The sequence below is a fragment of the Megascapheus bottae genome, chromosome 2 (assembly GCF_031878675.1).
Source record: "Megascapheus bottae isolate mThoBot1 chromosome 2, mThoBot2.hap1, whole genome shotgun sequence".
In the NCBI taxonomy this organism is placed as follows: Eukaryota; Metazoa; Chordata; class Mammalia; order Rodentia; family Geomyidae; genus Megascapheus; species Megascapheus bottae.
This window is the reverse complement of record NC_143510.1, coordinates 31,089,403-31,100,958: the sequence shown is the minus strand read 5'-3', so window position 1 is coordinate 31,100,958 and position 11,556 is coordinate 31,089,403.

Below are 11,556 nucleotides of genomic sequence, written 5' to 3'. Positions count from 1 at the left end.
CAAATCAAAACAACTCTTAAGATTTCACCTCACTCCAGTTAGAATGGCCAGGATCAAGAAATCTAATAACAACAGATGCTGGCGGGGATGTGGCCAGAAGGGATCACTACTACACTGTTGGTGGGAGTACAAACTCGTTCAACCACTATGGAAAGCAGTATGGCAGTTCCTCAAAAGACTAAACATAGAGCTCCCCTATGACCCAGCAATTCCACTACTTGGCATTTACCCAATCATCCAGAAACAAAGACATAATAAATCTACCAGCACAACAATGTTCATTGCAGCACTATTTACCATAGCAAAGATATGGAACCAACCTAGATGTCCCTCAGTTGATGAGTGGATCAACAAGATGTGGTATTTGTACACAATGGAATTCTATGCTGCTGTCAGAAAGAATCACATTGCCCCATTTGTTAGGAAATGGAAAGACTTAGAAAAGATCTTATTAAGTGAAGTAAGCCAGACTCATAGATCTCATATTCTGACTCAACTTTTTTGCTCACATTTGGTACTCTATCACTTGAGCCATACTTTCACTTTTGGCTTTTTGCTGGTTAAATGGTGATGAGAGTCTCTCAGATGTGTTTGACTTCAAATGGAAAGTCTCCGATCTCAGCTTCTGAGTAGCTAGGGTTATAGTCAAAATCCACTAGTACCCAGTCTTATTTTGTGGGCTTTAAGCAGAAAAGCCCTTCAGTTCTGCATGTCACAGGGATGCTATAGGGAGGTGTCTGAGGTACATAATCGTCAGGATAATGACTCAACAATGGCCAATTTCTGGTTCCCAGGCAATATTCTTGGGCAATAGAGCTGACATGAAATAGATAGTTTTTGCCTAATTTACTATGAAGGTCAGTCTTGAGCCACTTTGCTGAGGTCCTGATAATGCGGTCATCATACCCACGCCTATCTATATCCAAAGACTGCTCTGTTCTCCACAGATGATATCCTCTAGTGTTTTATGTCCAGCCTCGCCATTACCAAGGAGGCAGTCATACAGCCACATTTTCTGCTCTGTAAGTACAAGTAGGACATTGTGGCTGAAATACGTGATCCTGTTTGTGTGACTGTGGAGGTGACCTAAGGTAGGAGTAGGTGTGGGAAGAGCACAGAGTACCCTTTGTGGTGATGGAGTAGACTATGTACAAACCAGGCAGTCATCATGCTTGGCAAGGTATGCTAGATAAATCAGCACCTCATAGAGTAGAACTAAAATACTAGCTGTGAGCTAATGACTTGACCTGAGCCCCGGAGCTAATGGTGATCAAAATCCTGTAGCTGTACTTTAGCTATATGAACAAACACATTGCCTTACGAACACTAGCAAACTCAAACTGAGGTTCGGTTGCTTGTGACTATAGCCGAACTATTCAGTCTCCTCCTCCTTTAATGCTTTTAGACCAGCATCTAGGGCCTCGGTGAGTACTGCAGTGGCTGATGATCTGTTTTGCTCCCACGACAGCAGCCTCTTGATCTCTAAGCAGAAAACACCAAATTGCAGATACGGCTTACATGCTCCAAGCAGCCATTTGAAGGATGTCCTGTGTGGGACTGACCCTAAGAAGGCGTTCTAAAAAGAGGATTGCTTATGTAATTCAAATGCTTAAAATACCTACAGATTGAGTCTGAGAATTCCTCTGAGGCTCACAACAGCCTAACCTATGGTAGAGAGGGTCAGAGATTGTGAATGAAAAAAATAGGCTAAACACAAAATCCTCAGCAGAGAGTAAGAGTGGTTTAGGACTTCCAAGTGGTAAATTTATTTAACAACTTCTTGCAACTGCTGTTAGCAAGTGTAGGAAGAGAACTGACCCATTTTGGGGGGTCTGGAATCAATAGATGAATAAAAATAATCCTTAAAAATAGCTTTCCCTTCTTAAAATATACTTTCCATTGAGCAGCCACCAGAAGAGAATTTTGTTCTTTCTGGGCTGACTCATTTTCCTACAGATTGAAAGAATGACGTGGGGTACTTGTTGGACTGGGTGATAACTTGGATGTTATACATGGGGATTTCTGTTCCTGAGTGACAACTGTAATCCAGGTTTCCTAGTTCTCTTTAGTTGGAAGGTTCTTCTTGAATGGAGAAAGTGGATTGGGCCATGGAAGGTCTCCAGCTATGTTTTGTCAAGAGTAATGCCTCTGGTATTAACATTCTAGTTCTTTCAAACTGAAACATGGTGCCAGAGAAGAGCTAAGGAGGACAACTTGCAACAGGGCAGAGAAATGACTTAAATTGAGAAAGCAAGAGAAAAACAATCTTCAGAAAAAGATCAGCACTTCAGGATTGGGTATGATTTAGCCAGTGTAGACCCAAGCAGTATTTTAGAGCTGGATATTCTTTTGTCTGACTTCCTCAGAAGTCAGCCCTCCTTGATATTTGCTGTTGTTTACCCAGAGGGTTTTTCCTCACACATCTGCAGAGGACAGTAGCTTTCTTCCAAGTTCTATCCAGCACTTCCTATGACAGTCGGCATCTTCTCCATCCGTGTGTCATGGAAATAAAAGTTCCTCAGGAAGCATTTCTTAAAATGGAGACCTTTTTCTATCTAAATGAATTCCCTCCCAAATCACTTGATAAAACAAATGTTCTTGAAGCCTGATCTAGATCTACTAAATCCAAGTCTTGGAGAATGCAAACCAGAAACTTGTGTTTGTATGTAATAAAGCCATGCTGATTTTTGCTGTCCTTCTACCTCCATTGTCTGAACGTAGGGTTCTACTTCCATCTAGTTTCTGGGAAGACATTTACTTTGAAAAGCTCAGCTGGGAGTGATAGTGTATGCCTGTAATTTCAGCTACTTTGGAGGCAGAGGCAGAAAGATTATATCTTCATGCCCAGCTATGAGCAAAATAAGAAAGACCCTGTCTCAAAAAAATGAAATACAAACAAAAGGGCTAGGGGGTGTGCTTCAAAGTAAAGTAGTATTTACCTAGTGTATGTGAGACCCTAAGAAAATAAAATTCCAAGTGAACCATTGTGGTCCATCCCTGGAACCCTAGTGAATTAGAAAGCAAAGATTGGGATCATCATAGTTGAAAGCCATCTTGGGCAAAAAGTTCATAAAACAAACCCCTTCCCAGTACAAAGCTGTGCATAATGGTTTACACCAATAATTCTAGCTGTATAGGAAGTATAAATGGGAGAACTGCAGTCCAGGAAGATCTGATCAATTAAAAATATAATGAAAGCAAAAGGGGCAATGAGTATAGCTCAAGTGCTAGAGTATAAGCCCAGCAACGTCAAGACCCTGAAATTCAAACACCAAAGACAGACAAAGAGAGAAGCATTCATGAGCTCTGAGACTAAATAATATCTCAAGAAAGACAAAGGACAATTTTTTTTTAATTCAAAATTTCTTAGTTGGAACTAGGGCAGGGTGGGAAATGCATGAGTGATGCCAAAGGAATATGGAGTTTGATGTGATTCACAGAAACTGAACCAAATGTGCTCCCGGGCAACAGCCATGTTAAGAGTTGTCCATGCTGAGACCTCATGAGAGGTCTCAATGGAGGACAGGTGGGAGAGGTGAAAAACAGTAATATTGGATGACTTCACTCCAGATCCCTCTGTTATGCTTTGAATTGCTTCCCTCAGGCTTATGTGTTAAAGACTCTAGATAGAGGTGCTATTTGGAGAAGTTGCAGAAACTATAGAAGGTCGTGGTCTAGCAGGAGGAACCAGGTCTTTGTAAAGGTTACACCGGCTTCCCCGGTCCTTTCCTCACTCCTTGCTTCCTGTCCTCTATGAGGTGAGCAGCCTCCGCCACATACCTGTTGCCAAGACAACTGTGTGCTGCCAACTCTGAAACTGAAATCAATTCCTCCTCTTTCTATACATTTCTTTAGAAATGTATAGAAAAATAAAAGCAAAGATGGGTCCTAGCTATACCTTTCATAGTGGTGGCTATTATTCTTGAGGATTATGGAAAAAGCCAAGTGATGACTATAATGGCTTCAGTAGTCCAATGTTATCTGACATGTTAACCCTTGGAATGATCCTATGATGCAGGACTGTAACGAAGCAAATGTGAAGTACCTTGCCCAAGACACATGTGGAAGACAGGAGGCCCGGGACTTTCCCTGTGGGAAAGGAGTCGAATCCTCAGTCTCTTAATGACGATACCTAAAAATGACCAGCAGTCAAACTAAAAGCTAGACTCAGTCTTAAAGCTTTATTTACCCTGCAGAATACTGAGGTGTCTAAGAAATCATGTTCCGATCAAGACCATGGGCATATATTGTGGGGGAAAGGGATGAGAAAACTGTTAAACACAGAATTAGAATCCTCAACAGAAATGGGAGGGAGGAAAAAAAGGACAGGGGAGAGAGAGAGAGAGAGAGGGAGAGAGAGAGAGAGAGAGAGAGAGAGAGAGAGAGAGAGAGAGAGAGAGAGAGAGAGAGAGAGGGAGGGAGGGAGGGAGGGAGGGAGGGAGGGAGGGAGAGAGAGAGAGAGAGAGAGAGAGAGAGAGAGAGAGAGAGAGAGAGAGAGAGAGAGAGAGAGAGAGAGAGATATTTATATTAAGAGTAGACTGTCCAGGGTAAATCATAAGATCTGAAGGTAGAAGGCCAGAGCACTAGTATACCAGAGGTATAATTTCCAGGCCAGCCTGAGAGCAGGAGAAATGGCTCATGGTAACAGCCAATCAGATAGATTTCCCCCCTTCCCTGGCCTTACATCAGTCTTGCTACTCTAGTCACTCCTCCATTAAGGACACCTACACAAATAGGTTAATCTGCTTTACTCTGTCAATTCAAATGTTCACATCATCCCCAAATGCCCCTAACAGATACCCCTAGAAAAAAAGTGGTTACCCAAATGTCGGGTACACCAGAAAATTAACCATCAAACCAGGCACTAGTGGCTCACAGCTACAATCCTAGCTACTCAGGAAACTGAGATATGAAGATCATTGTTCAAAGCCAGCCCAGGCAAAAGAAATCTGTGAGATATTTATCTCCAATTAACCACCAAAACTAATAGGAGTAGCCGGGTGCAATGGTTCACACCTCTAATTCTAGCTACTCAGGATGCTGAGATCTGAGGATCACAGTTCAAAACCAGCCTAGGCACTAAAGACCATGAATCTCTTATCTCCAATTAATCACTAGAAAATGGGAAGTGGCCCTTGGCTTAAGGGGTAGGACAGTAGCCTGGAACTGAAGAGCTCAGGGAAAGTGTCCAGGACCAGAGTTCTAGCCCCATGACCAACCATCCAACCAAACCAAACAAACAAACAAAAACAAGAGTGAAGCTATGGGTTAAAGTGGTAGAGCACTAACCTTTAGCCAAAAATCTCAGGGATCCCATCCAGGCCCTGAGTTCAAGCCATATAACTGATCTCCCCAAAAATTAACCATCAAAAGTTCTTAAGACCTTAGATCTATAATTATTAGCATTGTTATTTCACCATTATTTTTTAAAGAGTAAAACCCTTACATGTTACTAGCTAAAGCTAACCATGTAAGTCTACATTTTAAAATAAAATGATACAGGCCAGGAGTGTGTCCTAGGGGTAGAGTGCTTGCCTAGCATGAAAGAAGCCCTGGGTTTGATTCCTCAGTACCACAAATGGAAGTGGTGCTGTGGCTCAAGTGGTAGAGTACTAGCCTTGAGAAAGCCCAATGACAGTGCCCAGGCCCTGAGTTCAGGCCTCAGCAATGACAAAATAATTTAAATAGAATGATAAATCAGGGTATGGATAGATCCATCTGCCATAGAAATTCTGTGATCAACACCAAATGTATTTATTTCTGGTATCTGAGAAAGCCCTCGCATGGCCCATTTTGCTCTTTGCTACTTCGCATCTACTAATATAATTCACCCCCTATTCTCTACCTTCAGAAAGATATTATCTTTAATGTTTCTGGAATTGTTAAAGAGGCATATTTCAACAAAGACAAAAAAAATCATCTGCCATCTGTAACCCTATCACCTTCTTCAGTACAAGTTCCATCTTTTGTCCACTTGCACCTTTGTTTCCTGGTGCTGCTTCCTGTTCCACCTCTAGGAACTCCTCCCAGGGGATTCCATGCACCTGAAGCACAGCTCCACCTTCCAACATTCCACAGGGTGTTACCTTTCTTTCTTGTATTGTTTTCCTTCCCAACCAGACCATGAAGAAGCACTTGCAAGCAGAAAACCCGTGGCCCATTTCTTTCAGTACCCTCAGGATTAGCACAGAAACTGGTACAAGACAGAAGCTCACAGTGGGCTTTTTAAATCCATGAAAAATTAATTGGTTTCAGAAGTCAAGGGTTATTTAACATGTCCTCATCCACCTGCTATAAATGAAGAGGATTGGCAGAGCCCACACTCACAAATGTCTAACTTCAACAATGATGAGTAATGCTACTTTTGAATGGTGAAAAACACATCTATATTCCAATTAGCAGAATCAACATGCCTTTGAGGTCCCGGAATGCACTTGCAGGGTACGTTCACCAGAACTCTTGGCTCATGGGACAGTTTCGCATAGAATTCTTGTCACTTAGCATCCTTAGGCTTTGAAATTGGCACATGCTGAAAGGAATCTCTAGGGTAGGAGAAAATCCTGATTTCTCTGATATGTTCCAACAGGGACAGAAGGACTGCAGCTTCATTTCCTGCCAATTTTTAAATTATGAATATTTTGGTATGATTATAAGTAAGCAAGACAAGCATACCAGGGAATCAAATAATCCCAGAACATGAAAACATAGATTATTGTTTTTCTTCCTCTCCCTCTCAAGTTGATTTGTTTTGCCTTTGAAAAACAAAATAAGGTCAGGTACTAGAAAGAATTGCATTGAGAAATTAAATCTACAGAACCATAGCAGCAAAGGGAGAAAAAAAAGTGCTGTCTTTTTACTTAGTCAAGTCATTCAAATGCATAGCTCCATAAAGCTTTTCTGTTTTTCTTGGAATCATAACCAACTTATTTGATTAACTGAAGCTCTCCTTCATGTTCTTTCATCAAACATTTTCCCTTCCCCCAAGACCTCTCCAAATGAGGTAAACTCTTCAGGATCTGCCTAAGACAGTCACAGTAGAATGACTTCTCAATTTAGAATAATAATAGAAGTGTGAGAAGACTTCCTGTTAAGTTTCCAGAGTGAAATTAAAAAAAAATTTAGATTTTATAGCACATTTTTATAGTAATCTGAAGCAGGGTTTTTGTTATGTTAATGAAACTGCTACTATTGGAAGACTCCCTAAGTTTTCCTTTTATGTAAAATCACCTTCAGAATCCAGACAGAATAGTTTAGAGCAAGACTACCTTTCTCATCAGTATTTTATAAGAAAATCTTCTAACATCAGCACATGTTAGTTAGTTGAATTAATGAGAGCAATAAACAAAGAAACCAATGAAATCACTCAATGGAAAATTTCATCTTACTCCAAAATTGTCTCTCTTTTTTTTTTGTCACTTGAATGTCATTGCTAAATATAAGATGAGAGTACTTTCTTGTGTACTTCCCTTTATGTTTCAGTCTTGTTCACAGACTTTCTGACTCACCCCTATTCATGATCAAACACACAGTTCACAAAAGGCTTAATTGCATCTAGACTTTAATAAATATTCTGCTTGGGATCTGCAAATAAGACTATAGGAAGGTGGGGGGATCTTTTGTTATGCAAATATAAGCTAGGGGAAGCTCTTTCTGAACGCTATTTAGTGGAGCCCTCAAAAAAAAAGCCATGTCTGAATGGCCTTTTCATTCTTCTCTCTCTTTTGTTTTTTCTTCCAATAATGTCAACCTCATTACAAGTCTAGTTATAACATCTTAGTTTGTGGTAATTTGGCAAATAAATTTTTCATGAGAGAATTTTGATAAATTATAGAATGATAACTTCATGTATTTTTTGTACTATCTCTAATGAAGTTCTTTCATCAGAAATAGAAGGTTAAGTTCTTGAAAACAATGTGGGACACTTAGAGAGTTTTCTCCAATGTGATCTGACCTCTCTCCAGAAGGTAAATACTACTCCATGGAACACAAATTCATGCATGGAATTGGAAATACCCTCCGTTTCCTGAACATATACTAGACACTGGGCTGAGCATTTTAGATGTAGTAACTTGATTCAGCTTCACAAAACTCTTGTTCATTGTTGCTATTACTGTTAATTTTAAGGCTGAAAAATAGAGGATTTTATACAATTTTTTTCTCAGTCCCATAAATAATGAAAGTGGAATTAGAACCCAAATCTGGTTCCAAAGGTACAACTTGTATCCTTTATGTAATATGGAATGTTAGATTCTTTATTTGTGTCCTTTTCTTTCTTTTAAAAATACATAAAAGAAAAGAACAAGAGGTACATGCACATATTTTACTCAGTGAGCTATGCCTATAGGAATTAAAAACCAATATAGTAAGCAGAACAGTAACAAGAGTAATTGTAGAAACAACCACAATACAAACTCCAGATATTTGACTTTGGGATTATGTCAATAAGACTCTCACTTGTCAGGTAGCACAAATCACAACATAAGGAAAGAGAAGGTGTATGCCTTAGGGGAACTTTATGTACGCTCTCCACCAGGAGTTGAACAGACCATTTTCTACAACTTATTGCTTTTCCTGAGAAAAGAAAATCTCCATATTTGTTTTGGTAGACCAGGAGAAGGTGGAAAAACTCTACAGTAGTTGAACCTGCTAAGGACTCCTTTAGTTTCCTGTTCAACTCAACTCTTCCAAACCTAATTGCTTGTTTGCTACACCCACTCCAGTGGAGTCTGTGCAGCATGAAGCAGAAAGAGCTTGAATGGCTGCCAGTCCTGAGGTTTGCACCAATGGTGATCAGGCCTCCTGGAGGTCCCTGGCAGAGACCGGGACATATGTGTGGAATACTCATAATGCTGGGTGCTGGGATTCTTTTATCACTCTTTTCATTTCTGATAGTTGATGGTATGGCAGTAATATTCTGTGCCAGCTACTGGCCTAAACAATTGATTGAGCGACTAGATGCTCCAGGAACTAAAAGTGCATGCCTGGCTACTCTGGCGCAAGACACACCCACAGCAGCCTTGATGACCTCAATGCATTCTATTAATAATAAGACAGAATTAGAAACTAAAACAGAAAATATGATCTTTGAATTAGTAATAAATGTTAGTTTATCTGAATATGCCTTTAATATGTCTGCATTACTTGTGTAAATGTTGCAAGTACATAATGAAAAGGATTAGAAGGGCTAGAGCACCGTGGTGTGCTCTAACTGAACAGCAACAATGGACTCTTAGGTTTAAGGTTTTACAATTCCTGGCACAGGGTAATAATTACTGACTCAGAAACAAAATCATAGGAAGAACTAGAATGAAACAATGGTAAACAAAACTAATATTAATTAATGCCAAGGCGGCTGACACCTAACCACAATGTCTGACTTATTAACCATAGCTTCTTATAATGGAGGGAGAAGTTTCTTTTCTACTCAGAAAAATGTACCCTGTAACCATTCTTAAACATGATTGTAATCTTTTGACCTTATGCCAACTGAAAGAAAATGCTCCTACTTTGACTGTATATAATCTCACATTCAACAAGTAAAGCTTCGCAGCAGACTTCAAACCTCCCTTGCATTTGTGTCTGTCTGTCATCGCCGAATCCATTCCTGACCTGTGAATCCAGACTTGGTCTCCCCGCACTCCCGCTGAGTCGGTCTGCGGCACTTGTTGATGTCCTTTATTTCCATCTCTTTTACTAATATCTTTTAAAAATGAAATGAAAGTAGACTAATGCATCAGGACAACAAAGAACAGGTGTTAAACTTACATTGAAAGGACACAGATCCCCTTTCTTCAAGATGTGTCATAGCCACGGTGATGATTTTCACAGGTTGTAAGTCTAAATGGCCTTTTCTTAAGGAACAAAGATTTCCCCTTTCCCTTAGTTCACAATGACCCCCTTCCCCTTTCCAAAGATATTGTGCCATTATTCTTCCTTACTCAGAATAAAAGGTCGTGACAGTGTCTCCATCTCCACAGGTTTTTTTCTTTTACCACCAGGAGGAGTGTACCTCCCAGTCCCAAAGCTACTTCAGTTTATAAGAACAATTAAGCATAACCAAATCAATTCAGAAAGTTCTTCTGAGAAATTAAAGATGTAATATTACCAATATTTAACAGAAGAAAATTAATTGGAGAATTAGCTTAATTGGACAAATCATCTACCTAGTATCATATGATAAGGAAATAGGCTCTTTGAGTATTTTCCCTATTTATTTGCTGGACTGTAAGTTGTCCAGAGTCAGAGCAGAAAGTTACTCTTTATCCTGTCCATGTAAACACACGCCAAACCACACCTTATTCCTATATCTAGTCAAAGAAATTGTGTATCCAAGAAATAAGATTTCTCCTGGTGAGTCAGTTTTTAGACTTCAAATATTTACCATTTTTCTTTCCCATTTTCCTATGTAATGAGAGGAACTTACCAAGAGCATTATTTATCATTCACAGCATGTTTTGTTGCCTGAGATAAAGGAAGATTTGTGTGTGTGTGTGTGTGTGTGTGTGTGTGTGTGTGTGTGTGTGTTCTTTGATTATATTATCTTTGTAATATGTTCTTAATACCCTTTAATTCCATCCTAACTTATTTTATTTCAGCATAGCAAGAATCATCATGTAATAAGGAATAATGCTGAAAAGTTGGGTTTTAAAAACAAATCATTTTCTTAGTCCATGAAAATACTACCTAACACGAAATAGGAGTCAATTAAATAAGTACCTTCACTTATTCAAGACCCAGTATTTCTGGGTTAGTTATCTTTTATTTTGTTTCATTATTTGTATCAAATTCTACTCCTCTCATTTATTACAAGTCCTTTTCTCATCACTTGAAAGTCTTTCAAGCTAAAGGCTACTTTTCTTTTTATTATCATTTAATGTAATTGTTTTTCATTTGAAGGGAAGTGAATATTCCCCCATTTTACATATGAGTAATTGAATGGGTTGGTCTATATAATATGCTCGGGATAACTATACTGTTTGGGTCAAGAGCCCAAGCATTTAACATGATGTGAGGCATACCATTATTATATTCATATCTACCTATTTCTAGATTTGTATGCTATTTTTATAATTTAAAAAATTTAGAAAAACTTTAGAAAAATGTTGATAACATGAAGTAATTGTTTCTAGATAATATGAAATTTAAGAACTTTTTTTTTTGCCAGTCCTGGGGCTTAAACTCAAGGCCTGGGCCCTGTCCTTGTGCTTTCTCAAGGCTAATGCTCTACTACTTGAGTGACTGTCACTTCTGATTTTTTCTATGTATATGGTACTGAGGAATTGAACCCAGGGCTTTGTGCATGCTAGGCAAGCATTCTATCACTAGGACATGCTCCTGGTGCCTAAAGAACTTATATATGTATATGTGTATATGTGTATAGAGAGAGAGAGAGAGAAAGAGAGAGAGAGAGAGAGAGAGAGAGAGAGAGAGAGAGAGAGAGAGAGAGAGAGAGAGAGTGAGAGAGACAGAGACAGAGACAGAGACAGAACTTATCTTGCTTGGACTTTATCTTCCAATAACAAACCTGCAAAAATCTAAATGTGGCCATTCAGTCTA